The sequence below is a fragment of the Palaemon carinicauda genome, chromosome 6 (assembly GCF_036898095.1).
Source record: "Palaemon carinicauda isolate YSFRI2023 chromosome 6, ASM3689809v2, whole genome shotgun sequence".
Lineage (NCBI taxonomy): Eukaryota > Metazoa > Arthropoda > Malacostraca > Decapoda > Palaemonidae > Palaemon > Palaemon carinicauda.
Window position 1 is genome coordinate 180,268,011 of NC_090730.1, and position 27,207 is coordinate 180,295,217.

The 27,207-nt window shown below is 34.9% G+C and overlaps 1 pseudogene; it reads right to left on the bottom strand.

Annotated features, from left to right (window-relative positions):
* Positions 1–830: 830 nt before the first annotated feature.
* On the bottom strand, positions 831–27,207 carry LOC137642844 (E3 ubiquitin-protein ligase TRIM32-like; annotated as a pseudogene).

Here is a 27,207-nt window from a genome sequence, read left to right on the forward strand (position 1 = left end):
ATATAGTAGGAAAAGTAATGGGCCAAGGACACTTCCCTGAGGAACACCAGATGCCCTATTTCTATACTCATTATGAGGTTCATCAACAACAACTTGCAATCTATTACTTGATAATTCATTCACCCAAATCTCTTGGTAATATCAATGCTATTATTATTATTATTATTATTATTATTATTATTATTATTATTATTATTATTCGTTGTGCATAAACCCTTTATAGTAGAGGTTGATGACGGTGGTGCTGTTCTCAGTCGGTTGTTCACTCGGGTACCAAGTGTCCATGGCTGGCTTGATCTCACGGTTTATCAGACTAACCGGAGTCAATCAAATTAGTTATGAGAAAGACTTTATCGACTGCTGAGTTTCAGAATTTTCATTCTGATTCAATGAAAGTTTCCTCTATCTATTTTCAGAAGAGGCTTATACCGCCCCAATTCAGACTTGTGTCAACGTTTTCGCTTATCCTCACATTCTTACCTATCAGGGCCTATACAAGATTGAGGACTTCAATTAAAGTATATATTTTCAAATGAGTTGATTGGGCAACCTATATCTAATAAATATCATAATTGGAGGAATCTTTGAAAATTATTAGGATTAAATTCTGGACTAAAAATAACCTCTGGCATGATACAGAAAAGCGCTTATTTTTTGGGGGCAAATCTACAGCCAAATAAAATGAATATAACAAAATCAACAGTTTATTTCTTTCTCCCTCCAGTTTGTGGTACTTGATTATTAAAAGATAATGTCTTATTACAAAAGCAAAATATTTCAGTCCATTCATCATTTTATTAGAAATGTTTTAAGGTAGGTGAGAAAAAATATTTATAAGGTAAATGTTAATTGATATATTTTCTATAACAAAGTGAAGCTTAAAAATATATAGTTAATGCAATGTATGCATACTGGATAATACTGAAAAAACACTAGAAAATCAAGTTAAGCTTTACCGTACTCAAGATAAACTGAGCTATAAAGGAAAGACTCGTGTCCCTGGTGAAGTTGACATAGATTTTAATCAAAATAACATGCATTTGAACTTCATATCCTGAGAGTCAATAAAATGATCAGCTATAAAACAATCATGGCATAGATCTTGATATTGGTGACTTAAACTTTTCAACAAAGTCATTTGAAATTGATTAGGAATACAGTACAGTAGTCTCCCCAATGAACACAAAACAAAATTTCATGAGTACATAGAGTTTTCTTAACATCTTTTAGTACTGTGATAAATCTGTAAAGAAAGGACGTTATCTGGGTTTTCAAAGCGCTTTATTTGTTTATATAGCATTAAGGGGATGTCCTTTCATGGATAAAACAAAATACTAAGTTCTAAATCACTTTTAGCGTTTCCTAGTTTTCATGTAAAAATATCTGGGAAAACCAGCCCACATTTTGTAATAACAACTTCAGACACTGGATGGTGCCTTACAGCAGCCTTAACAACATCTATCCCGTTAACAACCTTTCCGAAAAGGCATTTAAAGGTCCCGCCCACTTTCTCTCTGGAGCATATCCCAAATCCACTGACACCATTCCCATAAATGACACCCATTCTAAGCCAGGTATTCTCGAGGTCGCCCCTTATTTTGCACCAAGCGAAATGGAGATCCAGCATAGGATACCCCAAATGTCCCCATGCACATGGCAGCAAACAGCTGCGCTCGTCGTAAATGGTAAAATGGCTGAATAGTGATCTGGCCAAGGTATTCTCTTCCAATGCTCAGCTGAAGGAATACCTGTGAGGGCATCTGAAAATATAATCAAAATCAAAGCAAAGCACATGAATGATTTTGGGCAATACATGAAAATACTGTCAGAAAAGATTAGATAGAACAATACAATTGATCTTTATCATTAATATTATTACATTAGGTTTAATTGTTAAGTGCACAGGCTTGATAGGACAAGCAACCATATACCTTTAACAGAAGGTCGAAATGAGATGGGTTTTCACTGAAAGCGGAGAGCTGAAGTTTACCAGCGTACCATTCAACCGTAGCTCTTCGACCGTCTACATTTTCAACAACCCACAAGATCCTGTGACTTGTTCTAATTCAAGAGAATGAGTCACATTGCCCGCTGCAGGGCTTTCTTCTTGGGAACATGTCATTATTTGCAGCCTCTGCTACCATTTTCAAGCTGATTATCTTTGTTTGGAGATCAGAGAGAGCTGCCACTGTGGAAATTCCATCTATCTCTGGTAGAAGTTCCCCAATGTTTCTCTTTGATCTGGACAAGTAAGTTTGGCTTCGGTAAAATTCTTTAATCGCGGTCAATGCCTTCTGCATAATGGCTTTATTGTTGATCTCCACATCACTCTGCCAAGCTTGAATATCTTCTTTCAAAACGCGTTTTTCCTCTTCGAGAAAAACCTTTTTCTTAATAACGTCATGATCTTGTGGATGGCTTCGAAAAAGACACATACCGCATAGGCTCGTCTGACACATTTGACACCAGTAGGCCAGCTTGTCTCCGTGTGACTCGCATATTTGCTGTAAGGAAAACCTATTCAGTAACTTGAATTGAAGTAATAATCAATTATGGCATAGAACCTATTGTAAGTTTAAAACTAGGCCATTTCATTTCAATATGATAAGGTTAAGTTCTCAGAATCACTGAAATAAAAAAAAATGAAAAATTGTATCTTTAATAAAAATGGAACACTGGAATAGTTCGCTAATCGACGCCAAAATTTATTGTTATGTAACACTAAAAGATTAGTAATGGAACTCATAAAAGATTCAAGTGGTATCTATATATTAAAAATCCCTATTAATCAAGTTGAAATGTTTTTGAAATCATAAAATTTAAGTCAATAAGATAGTCATCTGTACGACAACCATGGGCTAGATCTTGATGATCGTCATATTTATGGAAGACTGTATCCATATCCTATTTGGGAGGGATTTTTAGTATTAGACCCTTGTCTGCCTTAACGATCATTCTTTAAAAAGTTTTTGATAACTTATCAGACCCTGACATTACCATGAGTAGTATTGATTACAAAATAGTTAAAATTGTTGCAGACAATTACTAAAAAATAGAAGTACTTATTGGGAGTCTTATACCACAATATGAAGAGTCCAGCACAGGACAGGTGTTGCTTTGGTCCCTCTATAAAGCGTAATTAAAAACACAGCAAACCATTGAAATTGACAAAAGAATTTTGGTTACCTAAAACGATAATTATGCCATTCGATGCAATCAAACTTGTGTAATGGGATCTATTAATAAATCATAACATTAAAATCTACTTTCTACTTAAGGAGATCCAAAACTATGAGGCAATATGGTGAATGTTGGGAAAACATTTCAAATTATAGAAGACTTTCTAAATGACATAATTAATACAGAAAATTGAAAACAAAATGGTTGTTAGAATAAAGTTACTTTTGTTATTCGACAAAATTAGAAATCAAAAATTGGTTATTGTTTTGATTTATGAAAAATAAATTCTAAGAAGAAAGTCATGAAACGGTACAAAAGAAAAAAAATATGATTTCGTCTTTGTTATAAGAATGGTCAGATTGATGAAAACTATTTTGTTCGTAAATTTATTTCTATTCTGCATTCAATTGAAAATACAAGAAAAGCACATAAAAACGAGCATCATAAACTAAATTTGAACAGTTGACGTAGATTATGAAGAAAGGAATAGAGAACCTCCATAGATATAGCTAATTCTTCATTAAATTAGTATGTTACTATATACAAAGAATAGAATAAAGATTTGGTTAAGGTTATAGCTGCCTCAGGGGCGTAGAGCTTGTATACCATAATCTTCAAAAGGAGACAGGGAGTCAGAGAATTCTTTCTTTATGCAAAAAAAAAAAAATCTAACGTATATTCGTTACAGATCGTCATTTTCTTTGGTTTGCATCTGGGGGAACCACAGCGTTTCAAATAATTACCTTTCTCATCTCCGGGGGCTGGTTGCTGTTGTAGATTGTCTGGCCCTTTTGTGCAGACGTTAAGAGTTGAACTGAATATGTACGGCTCCGGCGGATGCCTGGATAAGATAATATCCCTACAAGGGGAAAACACCAGCAGAGAGAAAAAAATTGTAGAAAGTCTACAGTCTTTCTGTTCGTTCTAAACCGTTGAGGCAGCCATAACCTTTAATCAAACCTGCATTAAAGTAGGTCTACTCTCAAAATCAAAGTCTGTTATGTTTTCCTTAATATGAAGAGGAACAGATACAAACAAGTCTGAATTGTGGTTAATACAGAAAAAATAGCAATGAAAAATAAGTTATTAACTTATAAAAGTTAATATGATATTCTGGTGAAGCTTTAAATAATGAAGAAACTCCTGAAATATGCCATCAAGGAATGATGATGGATTTCCCCCGGAATAAAAAAATAAAAAAAAATAACAAGTCCTCACTTCACTCCGCATTCTCTACAGGTATAAACATAATAAAACATTAAATTGCATTATAGCGCACCGTGAAGGTTGACCCTAGCATTATAGCGCACCTTGCCGGTTGACGCCAGGTTTATTTTTCCAATGAATCATACTTTTGAAACAATATAGATGTAACATCACATATTCTAATAACTTCTACAAACTTCTGTACTGATATAGCAGTGCATATTTAAAACAAAATTAACAAACTTTCAAATTAACATATAAGCCTCCTCTGCCGCCCAGGAAAAACCATAGATAAAAAACAAAATCTCAAGTTTTGAAAAAACTATGGAAACCTGTGTATCCACGGCAATAATGCAGAGTAACTCAAATTTGAGTGGTGGAACCTCACTCTTGTACTACTAATAAATAATAATGATAATAATATTAATAATAAATTCGACTTGCTCGGGCTAGCGTGCGCTAGAAAGTGACCACTTACTAAATACCTCTTCAAACATCGAATAAGTTTCACCCAACACTAAATTCTCATTGGCCACTGCCTACATAACAACTGAACTTAAGTAACAAGACACTAAGATCTGCTTACATGTCGTTAGGACAATTATTTTTCGCTATACTTCGTAACGCGAAAAAATTCTAGTCCTCACTTCACTCCGCATTCTCTACAGGTATAAACATAATAAAACATTAAATTGCATTATAGCGCACCGTGCCGGTTGACCCTAGATAATACCAAAGAGAGGGAGAGAAGGAAAAATGGAGAGAAAGAAATAAATGTTCCGATTGAATGATTTACACATTTAACCTCTTTTTGAAGCCTTTGACAAACATGTTTACTTGAAACAGACTACCAACACTCATGTCTATGAAGACACCTATCATTGACGTTATCGTTTGCGATGTTTGAACTTGTAGCCACAGTTTTAACAAAAAATTCTGTTTGGTTACATTACAGGAGCTTTTAAAAAACTTCTTAAAGATAAATCGATCAAAGGACAAAATCATTCCAGCTTCCTCTGTATCAAGCAAAATACATCAAATATGGAAAAGCATTTGTGACAGCTTCTGATATCAAAAACTCCACAGTATTGGTGATTTTTCATTTTTTTTTTTCTGTTCAACTATGAAATCTTCAAATTACAATAAACTTAATTCCCCAAATCTCAGATAAGAAAACTTTAATGATCTATCAAAATAATAAAGAAGTTTTTCAATATAGGAAAATATAATCTGCACGGATTCTGCAACACCATATTATCAAAAAGATCCTTTGTATGCACCGATCTACCAACTTAATGTTTCACAGGTGCTTGCAAAGATTTAACAAGTGAATTTTCCGTTGCATCTATGTAACCCCTCATTTCATGCATGCGCGTTATGGCATAAATGGCTTGATCACTGGAGATTACTAAAGCACCGGAATCTAATAAAAGCGTCATAAATAAAGCAACATACAATGGCATTTCGCTTTGCTCGTGACCATTATTGTAAGTTTCTCTTTGTTGAAAGACAAGTTTGTAGGCCTTGTCGGTGCTGTCATTCATCGATGATAGAAGATGCTCATGACAACTGAGGTCCCCCAATTTCCTGTCCAAATTAGATGCCACCGTTAAAGACTGCTGGCATTTCATTGCATTCACGATCCTGGAAAGCAGATTCCAAAAATAAAACATTGTACGTATATACTTATAATTTCAAAAACCTTTACCTCCTATATCAAAGTTAAATTTCAGCGAAAAATTTTTCATTTTTTTTTCTTTTTTTTTTTTTTATCTTTGCCGTGGGTAATAAACCTTTTGTTACGTAAACACTCAAAGTTTAACAATAAAGTTTCCCTCGTTAATATCAACAGTCAAGATGGAGAGGACTTTCACTCTGGAATATTCTACTTGAGAATTTTTACCTCCATTTTATTAATAACCTTTGGTATAAAGCACCAAACCTCAAGTTAAAGCATCAATTCCCTCTGTACCGGGACACCAATATTAGAGATTAAAAACCTCAACATATTTTTAAAAGTAGCAAAACAGTCTAAAGAAGGAATAACTCTCACAAGTCCATAACTCTGAAAAATGTAAGCAAGAATTGACCATTCATCCATGTTCGTTGACAACACTTTAAAAACATCCGCTCTTTTGTACTCTTTCTGGGTTAACATACATTGATGACCTGAACAGTGTATTCAGTACAAGTTTAAATTCTTTGGTTTTCTATGATTTCCAAATCTGGCTTTTTGCTACCTACTTGCATTAAAATCGAAATTTTTTATCTGGAACAACTTTCAAACATTGCCAAAGTACTTTACATAATTCTGTCGACTGCCTCCTGCTCCTTCATGTTTAATTTTAAAGATTCATTTGCTGTCCAGTTTCCAACCACTCTTTTCATTATAAAAAAAAAATGCGCTGTATTCATCGCTAAAAACTTCAGAATTACTCCAAACCTACTACTGAGGTGTCACAACATATAAATTTCCCAACACCAGAGGCGTCACAATATAACTTAAATCTGAGGAGTCACAATATAGCGGTAAATTTCCTATGTCTGAAGCGTCGCAATATAGCGGTAAATTTCCTATGAGGCGTAGCAATATATTGATAAGATTGCCTACATCAGAGGCTTCGCAATGTGATAAATTGCCTACATCTCATGCGTCACAATATAGTAATTAACTGCCTACATCTTAGGCGTTACAATAGAGTGATAAACTGCCTACATCTGAGGCGTCACAATATAGTGCTAAACTGCCTACATCTGAGGCGTCAGAATATAGTGCCAAACTGCCTACATCTGAGGCATCACAATATAGTGCTAAGCTGCTACAGTACATCTGAGGCGTCACAATATAGTGATAAACTGCCTACACCTTAGGCGTCACAATAGAGTGATAAACTGCCTACACCTTAGGCGTCACAATATAGTGATAAACTGCCTACATTTTAGGCGTCACAATATAGTGATAAACTGCCTACATCTTAGGCGTCACAATGAAGTAATAGGTTAAATAAGTCTGATGCAAGTATATAGTTAAAGTAACGACCAAAATAAAAAGAATGAATTTCTGCGTCAAAACGTGATCTCAACCAGAGCATCTGATATTTCTTCATTAAGTTCTCAACTAGCTTTGCTCAATATGTAAAAATTGAGAAATACTTTATCGTTTACATTTTAACAATACCTCTCACGACAAATTTCGTGGAAATTATGTAACAGACAATTCTGTCCAAAAGATATTCGTTAAAATAACGTTTTTGTTAATTCAGAAGGTTTGGCATCTAAACAAGATCTTCAACGACATAGTTTATCCTAATACTGTAGTTACGAAATTTGCCTTCAGTATTCGTCCACTATAAACCTTTCCAAATACAATTTAGAGTCTGAAAACCAATTAAACTTTCTTGTAAATAAACCCAAATCTTGAAGCTTTTAAAGTAAATAGCTAGCATCCAATGCCCCTTCAAAACAACCATCCGCAGCTATGCCATCATCTTAATACACTTCAATCTTCACTTCCTTAGATCTCCAATATCTAACAGACTTAAGAACTTTAGTAAAGATGTACCGCCGCTTTCAAAAATATCTAAAGATAATCAATTATAAAAACTTTTTAAATTTTTTCCCAATGAGAAAGATATTGGCAACGTTTTAATAGATTTTTATGCGATAAGCAGACTGTAGACTGATTAAATCCTTAAAAAGTCTGTAATAAAAAACCAGCCTTTGCTTACCATTTCCATTCTTGGTCACCGTCAAAGGAATTATTTCCTAGTTTTTCTGATACCAGTGTCACCCATTCTCCTTTAATAAATTCTGATTCGTCCCTTTCTGACCTATTGTTACCCAATCCAACAACCACAGTAACGGTTTATGAAATAGAATTTTGTGATCGCCCTTTTAGACGTCAATGACTGACTATCTTACCGGACCCAATCTAATTCTGTTCAATGTATTGTGAATAACAACAACCAACAGGCGATTAAAAACAATAAAATAAAATAAACACAATGTTCCAATTTCCTTGTACCAACTGCTAAGTATACAAAATAAAAACATATATATTTTCACTTATCTTTTCGACGTCTTTCTTGGTACATTCCCGGCCTTTATTGAGCTCTAGACCTCTTCCATCAAAGTTGATATGAATCCACACTTTCCCTCGATCTTTAACTAGCTTGACACTTTCGGCGATGCTGCTCTTTGCGTACTAACTCGTTTCTGCAGCAGTTTTAGTTGTTCCTTGTCCTCCAAGTTGATAAACAATCGCATCTAATGCTAACATTTTCGTATCAGTTTCCTCAAAATAACGCGATGCTCATTCGAATGGTTTTCCATCATACTCTAATGAGGTGCGGATACTTGTTGAATATTCTGTTGAAAATCGGATAATAGATTGTCCATCACTTTTTGAAACGGTTTCAGCATTCTGATTACTAGCGTGAAAACACTATTCACATCTGAAGCTGTATTTGACCCTGCCTGGCGTCCTGGCTAATAAATTCGACTTGCTCGGGCTAGCGTGCGCTAGAAAGTGACCACTTACTAAATACCTCTTCAAACATCGAATACGTTTCACCCAACACTAAATTCTCATTGGCCACTGCCTACATAACAACTGAACTTAAGTAACAAGACACTAAGATCTGCTTACATGTCGTTAGGACAATTATTTTTCGCTATACTTCGTAACGTGAAAAAATTCTATTCTTTACACCAGTGGATTTTTGCTAATCGGCGTGTGTGTGTGTGTGTGTGTGTGTGTATTTAGAAATTTATGAAGCATCAGACATTTTTCGCCAGAGCAGAAAATAAAAAGGACAAAATCATCATTCCATAGATCTAAACATACCTCGATTTCAGCTTCATTCATGTTTATACTTAGAAGTTTGTAAATGACGGGCAATTTGCCCAAAACAAGCTCGCTGTGAACTCTCCTACATGTCGGACAACTGAAACCCTTTCTATTCATATTTATCATTCGGGCCAGACAATCCCTGCAGAAGGTATGGCCGCAGGGCAACGCCAACGGATCGTGTTCTCCGGTGGAAAATCTCTCTGAACATACCTCGCATGTGGCAGCATACTCCATCTCATGTAAACAGAAAAGGAATTTGCTTCATTAGCTCTTGTGTGTCAACTTTGGAGAACCGCATCATTTATGACTGATGAGTTGATCCTAAATATTCGTAATGATATAAAGCTCTACTTTATTTAGATTGTGAATGTATTGGAGGTGTTAATAAACTGGAAAATTGATGTACGTTATTCATTTATTAAATCTGGATTTAGACTAGACAGTATAGCTTAAAATCGGACAGTTGAATGACATATGGATTGCAGGATTGAAAATTTCTTCTTCATTTAGAAGTGAAACGCAGACAATGTTGAAATAACTTTCGGAATATATCAATAGGAAGGTTGCTCACATCTATGGAAATGTAAATTCAAACATATTGTATGGAAATTTCCCTAATGACACGGAAATCACTAGGAGAAAAAAGTAGTTTGAACTGATCACCAAATATTACAATTGAGGAAAGAAGCAGGATTTTCTTCAGTAATAGACAGTATCATTCATGAGGTCGCCAACTCGACTTACTATGATTATTTCTACAACCATAATTGCCACTCTACTTATCTTTGCGACGATATTCAGTCCGGAGCATTTCATACGCAAAAGAGAAACAAGACAAAGAAAGCTATCTTTGTTGATTGTTTTATTTGTTGTAGGTTTAGGCAGCGATGTCAAGCCGATAGAGGGAGTACGTGCGCAATCTTAAAGCAAATGACGGGTGATGGATTGTATACAAATACAAATAAAAGGAAAATGAAGAAAATAAAATATTTCGATGAATTTTACGTTTATCGCAATTTCTCAGTCATGTCAGTAAGTAGCAGCCTAAGATATTGTAATATCCTCAGTTTAAAGAAAAGGCTCACTTAAGTCTCAAAAATACTACAAGCAATCCTACGTATTTTGGTAGATTTTGCATTGACGGTAAATTGCATCATTGCAAACAAATTACTATACGTTGGAATTTTGTAACCAGGCTCGCATTTAAGGGAAAAAAAAAAAAAAAAAAAAAAAAAAAAACTTATCATCCCAAAACATGTAAGGCTTTCTGATTTTCATGTTTTTTTTTTTGGGGGGGGGGGTGTAAGTCGTGGTTTCAAGCTTTAGATCAAAATCTGACGACAAAGGTACGATAAATCTATATATGATAGCAATACAGTAGTGTTGTAGTCTTTGCAAAATATGGCAAAACTCCAAGACTAGTAGTGCTAATATTATGGAGTCATACTGGACTTTCCTTCAAACTGCGCTCAATACAGCATTCTGGTCAACTGATAGCAAATCATATTGCAATATGATTAACTTTGCTCGCAATACAGCAATGAACATGAAATACGCAATGGGAGAGTAGAGGGTGTATACGTTTAATCTTTCTTTAAACTAGGTAACTTGCAATATTTTGGGTGGCAATACACAAGTCTATGAACAAGATTACAATATATTGCATTTTTTTTATAACAGTAACATTACAATGAAAATGAAATTCACTAAAACTCTCATGCTAATTGCTAATTTTTCATGGTAAAAAGTAGGTTTAACCTTCAAAATGGGTATAAAAATGGCATTTTTAGTCATTATCGAATATAGTTCTAAATTTGCAATGTACTGTAAAATACGGCCCCATCATAAGCAATGAAGAATTAGCTTAAACAATCTAACTCTTCATCTTGGTAATTTTATGAAGTGGACTTTCCTAAAAACCTGTATTGATACAATATTTTAGATTGTTAATCCTAAGTTTGATTGCAAGGTTACGATACTATAAAAAAAATAGGAAGTTGTAAGATGTGAGAGTAGGAGAGGAAGTAAAACTGAGGGTTGAATGTGGATTTTCGCTCATATTGAACATAATATAGTATTTTCAACCACTAATAAAAAACCAGAGCTCAAAATTCTTATCATTCTTATCATCAATATAATCATTACCATAATCTTCAAATTTTCATAATCATCATTATCATAACCGTCATTATCATATTATCATTATTATTATTACTAGCAAAGCTGCAACCGTAGATGGATAAACAGAATGCCACCAGTACAATTATTCTTCACTCAATGGGTTAAATGCTACACTGTAATCGTTCAGTGGCTAATTTTTACTTATGAGGATAGAAGAAACTCTTTTGCTATGGTAAGAATCTTTTTTAAGAGGACACTCCAAAATGAAACCCTTGTCCTATGGTCTCTGTACCTCGTTCTATAGTGTGTTATGTTGGATAGGGTTAATATAAGGTCATGGATGCCTGGTGTTTTATCAATAGGTTGCTTTTTCCTTTATCTTCCTCTCTGGTATTTATCTTTAAAACCTTCCTTAGTGTCCTCCCTTCAGCTGAGAGGGCTACCCTGAAGGGTAATTAGCCTTGCTTTCAAAATTCAATCTTTAGATATGGGTTGTATGAATTGCAGGCAGGCTGTAGAAGTGGCTAGTCAACAACTTACCACATCCATATAATTAACCCGGTAATGGAAAATCAACAGAGTATGACAAACCACTATGTATGGCATTTATTGACTTTGAGAAACCTTTTTATTCTATCAATACCTCAGCAGTAATGAGAGCCTTTCTTATACCAGGAATAGATTAATCTTAAGCTAGAACACTTGAAGATATCTATACGGGGAGTACAGCAATCCTAAAACTACATAAAGATAATGAGAACATTTTGATTGAGAAAGGAGTTAGACCAGGAGATCCGATCTCTCCTCAATTATTCACAACATGCCTAGAAGCAGTTTTAAATAATCTACGTTGGGAAAAATGTAGTAATTAACATTAAGGGGGAATACCTTAACAACTTAAGATTTTCAGATGACATAGTTGTGTTTAGTGAATCATGGGAGGATTGCAAAAGATGATAGAGTATTTGAATAGAGAAAGCAGAAATGCAGTAATAAAAAGGAATATGAGTAAAACTTAGACAATCTTCAATGAAAATGGAGAGACAACAAATAAGAGTTATGGACAAACTTCTAGATATTGTTAATGAATAAACAAATAAACTAAGGACAGACAATAAGTGTTTCTTCAGGGCACGAGACCGAAATTAAAAGAAGGATAAGCATGGGATGGAGGGCTTTTGATAAACAATATCAGATTATGAAAAGCACATTGTTATTTACTCGAAAAAGAAAAGTATTTAATCAGAAAGGTCTTACCAGTTTTAACTTATGCATCAGAAACTTGGAACCATACTAAACCTTTAGAACATGAACTCTTTACTACTCAAAAATCTATGCAAAGAATAATGATGGGAATAACAATAACAGATAGAAAAAGAGCAAAATGGATGTGAGAGCAAATTAAAGTAGAGGATACTTTATCATTTAAGAAAAAGAAATGGACATGAGCAGGACATATAATGAGAATGAGAGATAATAAATGGACACTAAGAATAACAGAATGGGTCCATAGAGATTGCAAGAGACCTGGGAAAGAAGAGAAGACGATGGATTGACGAACTGAGAAAGTTTGCTGGAGTGGACTAGCGTAGAAATACCGTACACAGACGCAAGTGGAAGGACATGTCTGAGGCCTTTGTTCTCTAGTGTCTTAGTAATGGCTGTATATATATATATATATATATATATATATATATATATATATATATATATATATATATATATATATATATATATATATATATATATATATATATATATATATATATATATATATATATACAGTGGAACCTCTACATACGATTGCCTTTACATACAATTGTTTCAACATCGGAAGTAAAATTCGATCAAATTTTCGTCTCGACACCCAAAGTCATGCTCCAACATCCGACGTAGATCATACGCATAGAATTTTCTCAAAGCGTCGGTCGTAGTTTCTTGTTTACTCCGGTATACGGCAGCACGTCAGAAGGACGCCATTGAGCGTCGCGTCAGTCAGTTCTCTGTTCTCGTGCGCATTGTGTGGTTGTCCTCTGTTTGGTCCGTTATTAACAGTGCTTTTTATCTTCCTTTTTTCACGTTTCATTTTTTATTTTACGTATAATCATGGGTCCTAAGAAGCCTAGTTTCGGGACAGGTATTAGTAGTGGTGAGAAAAGAAAGAGGGCAATGCTTTCATTACAATTGAAGCAAGAAATTATAGAAAAACCTGAGCACTGTGTGCGTGTGAGTGATCTGGCTAAACAATATGGTCGGAATATGTCTACGATCTCGACGATCATCAAGCAGAAGGCAGCCATTAAAGCAGTCAAACCGTCGAAGGGGATCACCATTATTTCAAAATACCGTAGCCCTACCCTGGAAAAGATGGAATGCCTTTTGTTAATATGGATAAAGGACAAAGAGATTGTTGGCGATACGATCACTGAAACGATCATTTGTGAGAAGGCCAGCGCTATCTATTGTGACTTGAAGGCGGCGGGCTCTGGGGGTGACGTGGGGGAGAGTTCAACCGATCCTACGATGGAGGAATTTAAGGCGTTTCGTGGTTGGTTCGAGAAATTTAAGTGACGGACCGGGATTCATTCAGTTGTTCGGCACGGAGAGGCTTCAAGTTCGGACACCAAGGCTGCTAACGATATTGTTAAGAAGTTCGAAAAGATCGAGGAGGATGAAGGGTATATAGAGCAGCAAGTTTTTAAATGTGACGAAACCGGTCTGTTTTGGAAAAAGATGCCTAGTCGAATATACATCACTGCCGAAGAGAAGAAAATGCCTGGACATAAGCCTATGAGGATCGGTTGACTCTTGCCCTATGTGCCAATGCCAGCGGAGGAATTCAAGGCGTCTCGTGGTTGGTTCAAGAAATTTAAGTGACGGACCGGGATTCATTCAGTTGTTCGGCACGGAGAGGCTTCAAGTTCGGACACCAAGGCTGCTAACGATTTTGTTAAGAAGTTCGAAAAGATCGTGGAGGATGAAGGGTACATAGAGCAGCAAGTTTTCAAATGTGACGAAACCGGTCTGTTTTGGAAAAAGATGCCTAGTCAAATATACATCACTGCCGAAGAGAAGAAAATGCCTGGACATAAGCCTATGAAGGATCGGTTGACTCTTGCCCTATGTGAAAAGGCCAGCGGGGACTGCAAAATAGAGTCGTTATTGGTTTATCATTCTGAAAACCCTAGATCATTTAAGGCACATAGAGTCAATAAGGACATGCTGCATGTTTTTTGACATACTAATTCTAAGGCTTGGGTTACTAAGCATTTCTTTGTTGAATGGGTAAACCAAGTTTTTGGCTCTGCTGTCAAGAAGTACCTTCAGGAGAGGAATTTGCCTTTAAAGTGCTTGCTTTGCTTGGATAATGCTCCCACTCACCCCCCAGGACTCGAAGATGATATCATCGACCAGTTCAAATTCATCAGAGTGCTGTATCTTCCACCGAACACCACCCCTATCCTCCAGCCCATGGACCAGTAAGTCATCTCAAAATTTAAGAAGCTCTACACCAAGCAGTGCTTTAATGTGACGCAAAGCACCAACTTAACTTTGCGTGAATTTTGAAGGAGCCATTTCAATATCGTGCACTACTTGAAGATCATAGATCAGGCTTGGAAGGGAGTAACTCAACGGACAATGAATTCAGCTTGTAAGAAGCTTTGGCCTGATGCTGTTTCTCCCAGAGATCTTGAAGGTTTTGGCCTCGAGCCTGAATCTGTGCTTGCTCTGGAGGTCGATGAAGATGACATCACCGAACTCGTCGAGGAGCATTATGAAGAGCTCACCACAGAGGAAATCAAGGAGCTGCATGCAATGCAGAATGATGAGCTCCAAGCGCATTTAAGTGAGTAGGAGGACATCGAGGAGGTAGAGCACATCTTAAATTCGGCTTAAATAAAAGAGATATTAGCACATCATCAACACGTGGTCGATTTCATTGATAAGTATCACCAACAGAAACTTCAGGTTTGCCATGTAGTTTTGCGATTCGATGATGACTGCTTAACCCATTTCAGAAAAATTCTTTCTCTCGATAGTTTCTTTAAAAAATCTATGAAGAGGTCTAGAGATCGTGATGAGGAGAAAGAAAGTGAAGCAAAGAAAACTAAGATTGAATTGAGTAAAAGTGATGAAAATTAAAAGTCAAAAAGAAAAAAAAAATGTAGAAAAATATAAAATATAAAAATTTAAAAAAATAAATAAGCTAAGTTAGGTTAAAGTTCACGTAGTGTAGGTTAGAGTAAGTTATGGTACGTTATCGCAGTCACCAACTTTACCTACTCGCCGACCGTCCGTCTCCTCCTGCGTAGCAATTCCTACACCTGCGTTGGCCTGTCTCTAAGGTAAAGTGACAATAAAAACCCCTTTTTTATTTATTATTTCTTTATAATTATTCTTTTTTACATCATTCTTAGATAAAGCAATTGTATTATTGTTATGTGTAATTATGTATAGTAATTTATTAAGGAGTTATCATAAGTTTTTGGGATGTGGAATGAATTATACAAATTACAATTTATTCTTATGGGAATATTTGCTCCAATATACTATTCTTTTAACATACAAAGCAGTTCCCGGAGCGAATTAAGATCGTATGTAGAGGTTCCACTGTATATATATATATATATATATATATATATATATATATATATATATATATATATATATATATATCAATCATATGTGTGTACATATTGTTTTTTTATCATTATTGCTGAGTTTGTTGTCAAATTCTATGAAACCATTTTATTGCTTTTAATTTTTATTTTATCTGGAGATATTGAGCAAAATCTAGGACCAGTACATCCTAGACTTCGCCAGTCATCCAATGTATTGCAATAGTCATGAACTGCATGGCAATATGCAAGATCTTACAGTTGCCTCCATATGTATTATACTCAGAAACTTTGGTCTCTCAAATGAGCCACTCATCTGAGCTCGTTATTCCAAGTTTTCAGAAATCAATAATTTTGAAACGGGATGCCATTTCTAGGGCAAGGGGAATGGCGGTGTATATTAAGACTGAGTATACTGTTTCTCATAAGTCCTGCTATGAATGTGGATGTCATGAGATTCAGGTAATAAAAGTTTGTGGCAGGCTTAACACCTTCTATTTGTGTCCGATCAACCGGAATCCAGACTGGGATGATTCTCTCTTCGATTGTCTTTATACCATTATGGTTAAGATTCAAGAAGCTGATAGAAAGGTTTCTTTTGTTTTTGTTGGTGATTTCAATGCCTGCTATAGAGAGTGGCTGAATTCTGTTTCTCCAACTGATCACCATAGCTTGATAACCTGTGAATCAGGCTGTGAGCAAATCATAAGTGAAGCTGGTCACAAGTCTGGTAACTGGTTGGAACTAGTATACACAGACTCCCCTGGCATTACAACAAGTAAGGTTAATTGTCCAGTTGAGACATCTGATTATGCCTTGCTTTCGTTAATAGTAAAGACTGAGCAGCCTGTCCCTGATGTATTATACACTTGTAAGATTTTTATAAAATCTCAAGCAGACTGGAATGGCATTTTGAATGATCATTTTTGCTTGAATTGGTCACAATTGTATAATAGTGTTGATCGTGCTGTTCCTCTGAAGGAGAACCTAGTCAACATAATTGATAGGTATATCCTTTTTCGTGTGCTAAGGTACCAAGTGAAAGACAAACCCTGGTTCAATGACGATTTTAGACGTGCTCATTTGTAGAGACAGGTGGCCTATCACCTATGGATGGGTAACAGATCAGATTCTACATAAAATAACTATACTCAGCTTAGAGCTTTTTCTGAGAGAGTTTATGATTCAACTGAAAAGGAATACAATCTAACCATAAAAGAAACCTTTCTGGTACAACCAAGGAACATAATTAGTGGGCTATCCTTAAATCTGCACTCTTTGGTATAAATGTAACAGTTCCTTCTTTACTCAGACCAGATGGCTCTGTCCCTCACTGTCCAAAAGAAAAGGCAACCCTTTTGGCTGTTGTGTTTGACAGTAAGCAGAGTAATGAAAAACTTGATTTTCTCAATCCTGTTTTCCTAAGGTAATACTAACTAGTTTAGCTTTTTGGTTTCGTGAAATTAAAACTCTCTTGATAGACCTTGATGCTTATGGAGGTGTAGACCCAAATGGTATTTTTCATTTGTTTCTTATAAAGATTGCAGATTTCTTGGCCCCAAAGTTATCTGTTATTGTGTGCAAGTTAGCAAGAACAGGACCTTCTAGCACTTGTTGGAGAATTGGTAATGTTACTCCATTTTGTAAAGATGTTTATGGTAGCTCAAGTCCAACTGATTACCACCTTATTTTCATGACCTCCATATCATCTAAAGTTTTGGAACGTATTCTGGCAAAACGTCAAAATAGGTTAGTTGAAGATAATCATCTCTTAATTAGTTTGCAATTTGGCTTTCTTAAAGGCCTTGGAGTATATTATTCCCTCCTTACAATCTCCAGTGCTGAACAGAAATCCCTTGAATGTGATCAGGAAGTTCGTATAATTGGACTTGATTTTAGTGCTGACTTTGAACGCTTTGATCATAACGCCCTTGTTTTAAAACTTAAACAGCTGAGTGTGGGTGGCTCTTTTCTTAGCATCATTATTGAACTATCAATTAATAGATCGCAAAGAGTTGTTGTTCATGGGCTCCAAAGTGAGTATAGGAATGTGATATGTGGAGTTCCTCAGGGTAGTGTTCTTGGCCCATTAATTTTCATACTATATACACATGATATGTGGCTTGGCCTAGAAAATGAGCTCGTTTCCTGAGCAGATGAGGCTACTCTCTTTGCATCAATTCCATCTCCTGAATATAGATCAGGGGTTGCTGAATTCCTTAATAGATATCTATCTATAATTAGTTCACAGTACAAATTATGGGGCGTGGAGATGAATCCTAACAAAATTCAGAGTATGATTGTAAGTAGGTGGTCAAGGACAGTTGATTCTCAACATCCGGATCTCAGCATTGATAATGTTTCTTCAACTTTGTATGAAATTTTTCAAATTTGAGGTGTGATTCTCGACAGAACATTTACTTTTGAGAAACACATTAGGTCTGTGTCTTCTTCACTTGCACAAAAAAAAAAAATAGATTTTCGATGATCAATCTATTCTGAGGAAGTGTTTTAATTCTTCCATTCTATCTTATTTTGAGTATTGTTCTCTTGTCTGTTCTTCAGCGGCTGATTCTAATCTTAATTTGTTGGACAAAAACTTATAGTCTATTCAATTTCTTATAATTGATCTAGATATTAATCTCTGGCACTGTCATGCAAGTAGCTCGTTAAGCATGTGGTATAAGATTTTTCATAATTCTGATCATCCTTTACATTCAGATCATCTTGGACTGTACCATCCCGTTCGAAATACTAGGTATGCAGTTAATTCTAATAGTCAGGCCTTCTCCATTATGAGGCTCAATACTACGCAGTATTCTAGAAGTTTTATTCTAGCTGTGACCAAGTTGTGGAATGATCTTCCTAATCGGGTAGTTGAATCAGTAGATCTTCAAAAGTTCAAACTTGCAGCAAATGTTTTTATGTTGAACTGGCTAAAACCGGCTAATATAAGTCTCTTTTTATAGTTTATATATGAAAGGCCTGTCTTAATGTTGTTAATAATCTTAAAATATTTTATTCTAATTGTTCATTATTTCTCATATCCTGTAGTTTACTTATATCCTTATTTCCTTTCCTCACAGATCTATTTTTTTTCTTGTTTTTTCCTTGGGCTTACAGCATCCTGCTTTTCCAACTAGGGTTGTAGCTTAGCTGGTAGTGATAATAATAATAATAATAATAATAATAATAATAATAATAATAATAATAATAATAATAATATTTCTTTCGCAATATAAAACTCTTTTGAAAATGGAGGCGGGATTCTTGATTGCAGATTTACTTTTGAGGGACACATTAGGTTTGTTTCTTATTGAGAAAGTCTTTTAAATTTTTTGGTGATCAGCCTATCCTGAAGAAATTTTTAAAGTTCTTTCATTTTGCCTTGTTTCGAGTATTGTTTTCCTGTTTGGTCTTCAGCTGTTGAATCTCATCATAAATTGTTGGACAAACACTAGCGGTCAATTAGATTTCTTATTCATGATCTAGATATTAATCTCCGGCACCGTCGTTCAGTAAGTTTTTTATCTAAGTTGCATAAGATTTTTCATAATTCAGATGTTCCCAGACTGCACTATCCCGTGCATAATACTACGTATACTGTTAATTCTAACAGTCTTGCCTTCTCCATCACAAGGCTCAATACAACACAGTTTTCTAAAAGTTTTATTCCAGTTGTGACCAGATTGTGGAATGATCTTTCTGATCAGGCAGTTGAATCTCTGGAACTTCAGAAGTTCAAACATACAGAGAATTATTTTTTTTTTTCCTAATGTTAAACATGCTGACATGTCTCTCTTCATTTCCTTTATTTCCTTTCATCACTGGCCTTATAGCATCCCGCTTTTCTAATTAGGGTTGTAGCTTAACTAGTAATAATAACAATAATGCTTCCAAAATTATAATATGAAAGTATTCGCTAGAAAAATCAGAAAGGTAAAAATATGAGTTTATCTTCTGCATTTTATACATCTATGATGAATGGTTGAAAAATTAACCAAAATACCTATCCATCAACCTTGGTGATTTATTGGTACTAAAGTAAACATTTTCATTAGATGGATTGCTAATCACAAGATTATAATAATAAGTTATAATTTGCTTGCAATACAATAATGTTGCAATCTCTGTAAAAGTGTCAAAGCAGCAAGAATAAAGGCATCATATAGTATACTGAGCTAATCACGAGTATTACTGAACATTTGGAATTCATTTCGTATTATGGAGCAGAAATAGAAATATAACATAAATATAGCCATGAGAATCTTTTTGGATCAGAGGGGAATATTTCTTCTAAAAGCATTAAATGCTTTATCTTACACACCTAATCACGAATTTGATTACCAAAACTATGCTAGTTTCCTTTTAACATCAATATTCCATTCGATGTCATTAACCAAACATTCAAGAAACATAGTTATGCCATTTTTGTTTGAGGTATAACCCAATTTTCAAATCTACTTAAAGTGATGAAGTTTTTTTTTTTTTTTTTTTTCGTTAATCTTGAACCTGATGACAATGTTGTAATACATTGTTATTTTCTTAATACCTCAATGTATCAATCAGATCAAGGTTTGCAGAACACTTAGAACAGAGTCTTACAGAGCCTCGGTGTAGTCATACTGCCACACAAATCATGAATTTATCTCCAAAATTGGAATATTTCGCCATTTCCTTTACACTTGATCCACAATTCGCCGAAACACCAACACAAATGCATTAAGAAATTACAATATATCGGGGTTCACTGGCAATACAGCAATGTTGCAATTAATGAATAAGTCTCCAAAGCAAAGAGCTCTGGTAAAATTATTGTCATTAAATGAGACTTCTCCTTCAAAGTGGTTATAATCCCGTATATGACATAGTAATCCCATAAGCTGTATAAATTGTAATCTCTTACAATTTCTTTTTAATGCAGCAACGTTTAATAAACTCAACGCGACATTCTCCAAAACCTCAGTTATGGTAAAGATTTTAATCTCTCATTTAAACCGCGAGCAATGCAGTATTGTAAGCAGCTAATCGCAAACCTGTTTCAAAACTTCATTATGCAACAGTTCGTAATAAATTCATGTTGAAATAACTTTCAGAATTCTACAGAATATCACGTCTAAAGTAGGTCAGCATGAATCTCTTTGGAAAATTTATAAACTGAAATTTGTTATGACAATTATGCAATCAGTGAAAATCTAGCCAGAACACCTAGGTCATATCCTTGCAGATTTATAGAGGTATTATACTTCAATATAATACAATATTTTGCGACACTAACCAGGGATCTATTTTCCAAATAAAAAATATGGGAATGAGACGCAACTCACTTGCAATGCAGAATTTTTCAATATGTTTTTATTTTTTTTGGCCAAGTTAATTTTCCTTTTAAACGTCATATGAAGCAATAACGTGAATCTGACCGCAAAATTTTAATATATTCCATCTTTCGCAAAACAAATATATCACAAAGCAAAAATTTTCAGAATACTAAGCCTTACGAATTTTCTGTGTCCAAATAAACTTCTTTATACCGAGTATTTTCGCAACTTATAATGAATCAAATGTCAAATTAGCAATATACAGTAGTTTAATTTCATTTCGCATTGTTAAAGTTAATGCAAATTTTTTTACACTAGAAGATTATAGACAACTAAATACTTTCGGCTTGGAATAGGCGTAATGCACTACACGAATCTAATTGCAAATCTAATTCCACTTTCCTGCATAACATGATGGATGCAATTAATTCACAATTCACCAATTTTATACCACAATGGATTTTCCTTAAAACTGTGTATACTGTAATATATCAGTCCTAAAATGAAGAATCTGATTACGTCGTTCCAGTACATTGAATTTTGTTTAATATACACAGATATTTCAATCAATAGCTGATTCGCACAAAAACACTGACGGCTTTCGTGTTAATAGCTAACTTTTCCTTCAAACTTGGAATAATTTAATATATTGAGCAAATAGTGCCAAATAGGATTACAAAACTAAGATAGATTGCAAGGATTTGCAATATCTCAGTGTTTCAGTCAATGCAACCTTTTTCAAAGCTCCGAGACAATATCATTGAATATTTATAGAACAGAATCGGACTCTTCATTCAAGATATTTATAATGTAAAATTTTCCGCTGTTATTCGTGAATAGCATTACAAAATTTCTATATAAAACAATTATTTTGCAGCACATCAGTATTAGAAGCAATGGAAAAATATTTCAGAATGAATAAGGTAATATACTTAAAGATCCTTTCAAAATGACAACACAGTATCATAAATTTGCATTGTATTTCTATAGTAATTTACTTGCAATAGAAACGTTTCATAATCAAAGGAAATTCGAATTCTTTTGATATTAAAGCTCAATTTTCCTTCAAACAGGGAATTCTGCAGTATTCGAAAGGCTTCTCATTCTGAGTCTGATAACAAAATGGAAATATATTGCTCTTCGCTTGCTTTCAATAAAGCAATGCAGGAACCAAAGATAAATATGCCAGAACACAAAGGCTTTTCTGTGGATCAGTGTGGATTTTTTTTTTTAATCCGGGAATGTTCAAGCATTTATGGCCTTTAATCACAAACCTGATGGTTAAATTATTTCATATTACATCTTGTGTATATGCTAGTTAGCTTTTAGGGGTCGTTCATTAACTATCCGTTTATAGAATTACAACATATTGCATCTTGTTTTAAATACCAGTCTATGCAAAAATTAGCCAAACACTAAGACTACATTTTGAGATGCTAATCATAAGTTTAATTGCAAAATTAGATTTCATTGCAATTACCTTACAACATAATAATGAGGCAGTCGATGAAAAATCGTTAAAACGCCCTATCCCTGCGGGATTTTAGGTGATCAAAGTTTGATTTTCCTTATAGCTGTGTATAATACAGATTTTTTGCCCAGCTAATCCCGAATATGACAGTAAAATTGCCAAATAATAAAATTTTACAATATAGCAATTTAAAAAAAAAAAAACTAATTATAATAAAGTATATTGAAATTCTAATCATGAAACTGATTGTAAAATTTCCATATATCATAGTTTGCTTGCAATTCAGCAATACACAAAGCAACGCAAATCTTGTTATAATCCCGGATTTCAGGGAATCAAATTAAATTTTTACTTCAAATTAAGTTAAAAGCAATAATTTGAGACCAACCCAATAGCAGAATGGCGTCATCATATTATATGATTATATTAGAGTAATGTACAGTAGAAATCAATGCAATACTTACCAAAACTTCTAGGTTAAGGAAGTTTTGTAGTTTGGGGGCTCAAAATGGTCTTTCCTTCAAATTTGGAGTGACGCAGCATTGAAGTCCGGTAATCCTTGATCTAAATACTTGGACTCTATTTATAAGTATTGTCTATGAAGCCCATCAATAAGCCCGGGGAGTCCATTCATTGTCCATGTGTAATTGGGGGAAACCCCGAAGTAGAATTATGAAGTTGAAGGTGAAGAGGATGGCCAGCATGATGCAACAAAACCCAACGGGAACGGAGCTATAGCAGAAAGCTTAAAAGTGAGTGCAGCTTACGGCCAAAATGGCAACGCAAAGACCTTTAAGTAATGCACAGAGTGCACTGCTTGAGGCGCACTGACTGCATTACCTCCTTACAGGAGCTATATATCTTGGTTCATTTTCCGTAGAGAAATGTGAAAAGCGTTGTAATAGTAGCAAGCATTAATAATGTAATTTAGTACCAATTGCCATCTTTAAGAATATGACAAGAATAAAATATGTTGTTTTCATTCTATAGGCATTTTGGAACTGGTAGTGCAAATCCTTTAAAACTGTTGGCTGAAGAAACAAAAGTAGATATGTTCCATACCCGTCATTGTCTTCCTCAGTTTTAAAATATCAATCTAGATTACAATATTTTTTTCCTTTTGATCACTCCTAAAATTAGGTCATGACATAAATACAAAATCGAGTATTTTGGGGTCAAAAGTGACTTTAATGCAGTATTTTTACCTATATTCATAAATGTTATTGTACAATTGCAATACATTTAGATCTGGCTATTCAGCATTAAAGAAATCAAGGAAATATTTACTAAAACCACGTTTACTGATTTGGAGTTGAAGTGATATTTTCTTCACATCATCATCTCCTACGCCTATTGACGCAAAGGGCCTCGGTTAGAATTGGCTAATCGTCTCTATCTTGAGCTTTGAATTCAATACTACTCCATTCATCATCTCCTACTTCGCGCTTCATAGTCCTCAGCCATGTAGTCCTGGGTCTTCCAACTCTTCTAGTGCCTTGTAGAGCCCAGTTGAACGTTTGGTGAACTAATATCTCTTGGGGAGTGCGAAGAGCATGCCAACCCATATCAATCTACCCCTCATAATGATCTCATTCACATAGGGCACTCGAGTAATCTCTCTTATAGTTTCATTTCTAATCCTGTCCTGCCATTTAACTCCCAATATCCTTCTGAGGGCTACTGATGATGCTGTCCTTGTTAGCAGAACACCACAGGATTTGCAATGCTTTATTAGCAGAATGCATGAAATATCACATGAGGTTGAGCTGAAGATAAAAAGAAGAAAGATAGAGATGAGATGAGAACGGAGGATGCAATGGAAGAGGAAATATCATTGGAAGGGGAATTAGAATTAGAGTTTGGTGAAAGATTGAAAAAAGCAAATCAGATGATGGCTAGGTTATATAGAATTTAGAAATCAAATCGCCTGAAATTACATATAAAAATCAGGCTATAAATCAGTTTAGTGAGATCGGTGCTGATCTATGGAGATGAGTCATCGTATGACAATGAAGCAATAGCCAATAGATTTGATAAATTTGAGAACAAAGTCCTCGTAAGGATATTGGGAGTTAAATGGCAGGACAGGATTAGAAATGAAATTATAAGAGAGATTACTCGAGTGCTATTTATGTGAATGAGATCATGATGAGGGGTAGATGGAGATGGTTTGGGCACGCTCTTCGCACTCCCCAAGAGAGATTAGTTCACCAAACGTTCAGGTGGGCTCCACAAGGCACTAGAAGAGTTGGAAGACCTAGGCCTACATAGCTGAGGACTATGAAGCGCGAAGTAAGAGATGATGAATGGAGAAATATAGAATTAAAAGCTCAAGAGAGAGACGACTGGTGAAATCTAACCGAGGCCCTTTGCGTCAATAGGTGTAGGAGGATATGCCTCGGTTAGATTTCACCGTCGTCTCAATCTTCAGCTTTTAAATCAATACTTCTCCATCCATCATCTACTACATCATGCCTCATACTTCTCAGCCATGTAGGCCTGAGTCTTCTAACTCTTATGGTGCCTTGTGGAACCCCGTTAAACGTTTGGTGAACTAATCTCTTTAGAGGAGGGCGAAGAGCATAACCAAACCATCTCATCTACCCTTCACCATGATCTCATCCACATATGGCACTCGAGTAGTCTCTCATTTAGTTTCATTTGTAATCTTGTCTTGCCATTCAATTCACAATATTTTTTCTGAAGGCTTTGTTCTCAAATATACAAAATATATTGGATATTGTTTCATTGGCATACCACGACTTATGTCCATACAGTAACACCAATCTCACTAAAATGATATATAGCCTGATTTTTATGTGTAATTTCAGGCGATTTGATTTCCAATTTTACTTAACCTAATTTTCTGATTTGCCTTTTTTTAATCTGTCATAAAACTCTAATTCTAAAGATCCTGTATTAGAGATCATAGTTTATAAATATCGAAATGATTCCACCTCATTTTGTGTATATATAAAAAATTCAAGGGCTGGTTTAGCACTCACTATCTGACAGTTGAATAGTCTTACTACAATGGCTTCTCTGCCCGAAAATAAGATCGAGTTCCCCCCCGCTTATGTCCACAATTATATATTAAACACAATCTTGATGAAATCACCTTTTGCCAAAACAGTCACTAAAGTCTTTTGGATATATTCTTGTTATTTTCATTATTGTTTTCTTGCAAGCAAAAATCATCCCCATCTCTATGGCTTTTATCATAGGTGAATTTTCGAAGCAAATTGGTGTTTGAATTTTGAAATAAGATTCGTGGTTAGCGGCACAAAACACTGTTTTAACATCACATTCAGATGGTACTAAGGAAATACTTTGGTGATGAAGTCTATTCCTAAAAGACAAAATAGGTAAACATGGTGAGCCTTCATCATATATCTTTTAATCTTTAGGTCGAACACCATTCTGTCAATTCCTGATAGTTCTGTAATACAGCAATCCATCTAAAGCCTGAAATCTTTGAAATGGATTCGCTTTTAGACATATTCTCTGTAACAATATGAATTTATGATATTGTTAAGAAAAATTCCTTCAGCTAGGAAAGGGCTTTTTAATCTAAAAATACCATATTTCCGAGTAGGAAAGAACTCTATTAAACAGATATTTTGCAAGTAACACTTTCACCACTTGAGTGCAAATCCTTTCACAGAAAAAAGTTTCCGTCAAAATTCAAATCTTGAAGTTTCCGATGTCAGAGAAGAGGACAAAAGCTTTATATTACAAAACACAAATTCATATAAACATGAATCCGTGTGCCACCTCTTTCCCTCTCTTCTAAAAGCTCCATCGAACGGGCTGTATAAGACAATGTCTCTCTCTCTCTCTCTCTCTCTCTCTCTCTCTCTCTCTCTCTCTCTCTCTCTCTCTCTCTCTCTCTCTCTCCACATTTTAATTGAGTTGAAGTATGTTTTTCGAGGAATTCACAATTAGCAAGCGAATAGTATTTGTATCGAGCAGAATATATATTCGTCGAGATATTTATCAAAGCCATTGTTAGATACCGTCAATGCAGGGTCTGAGTATTGCAGACATACATGAAATCAGTGGAATTATTCTTCCTTCTTTGTATATCAGTAATTATAGCGCACAACTCAAATTTTAATAAGAAAAAAAAAAGGGTGGGGGTGGGGTGGGGGGGGGGGATTTCGACTATTGCCTATTATTATTCATTTCGTAAACTTCACGGTGCAGTATTATTTCAACATTATTCTCATCCATTGATAGAGTACAGAGCAAAATAAGAATTGAATTTCTATATGTATGGTAGCACTTTAAAGAAAGAAAGAACGTACAAAATGTTTGGTTGTTGTCGTCGTGAAATATTTTTGATATTGGTATGTTGCTTACCTGTAACTCATGTGTTATGACCAACGAATATTGGAATCTTCAACATGCGAACTTTTGACAACAACCGATGAATGGTAA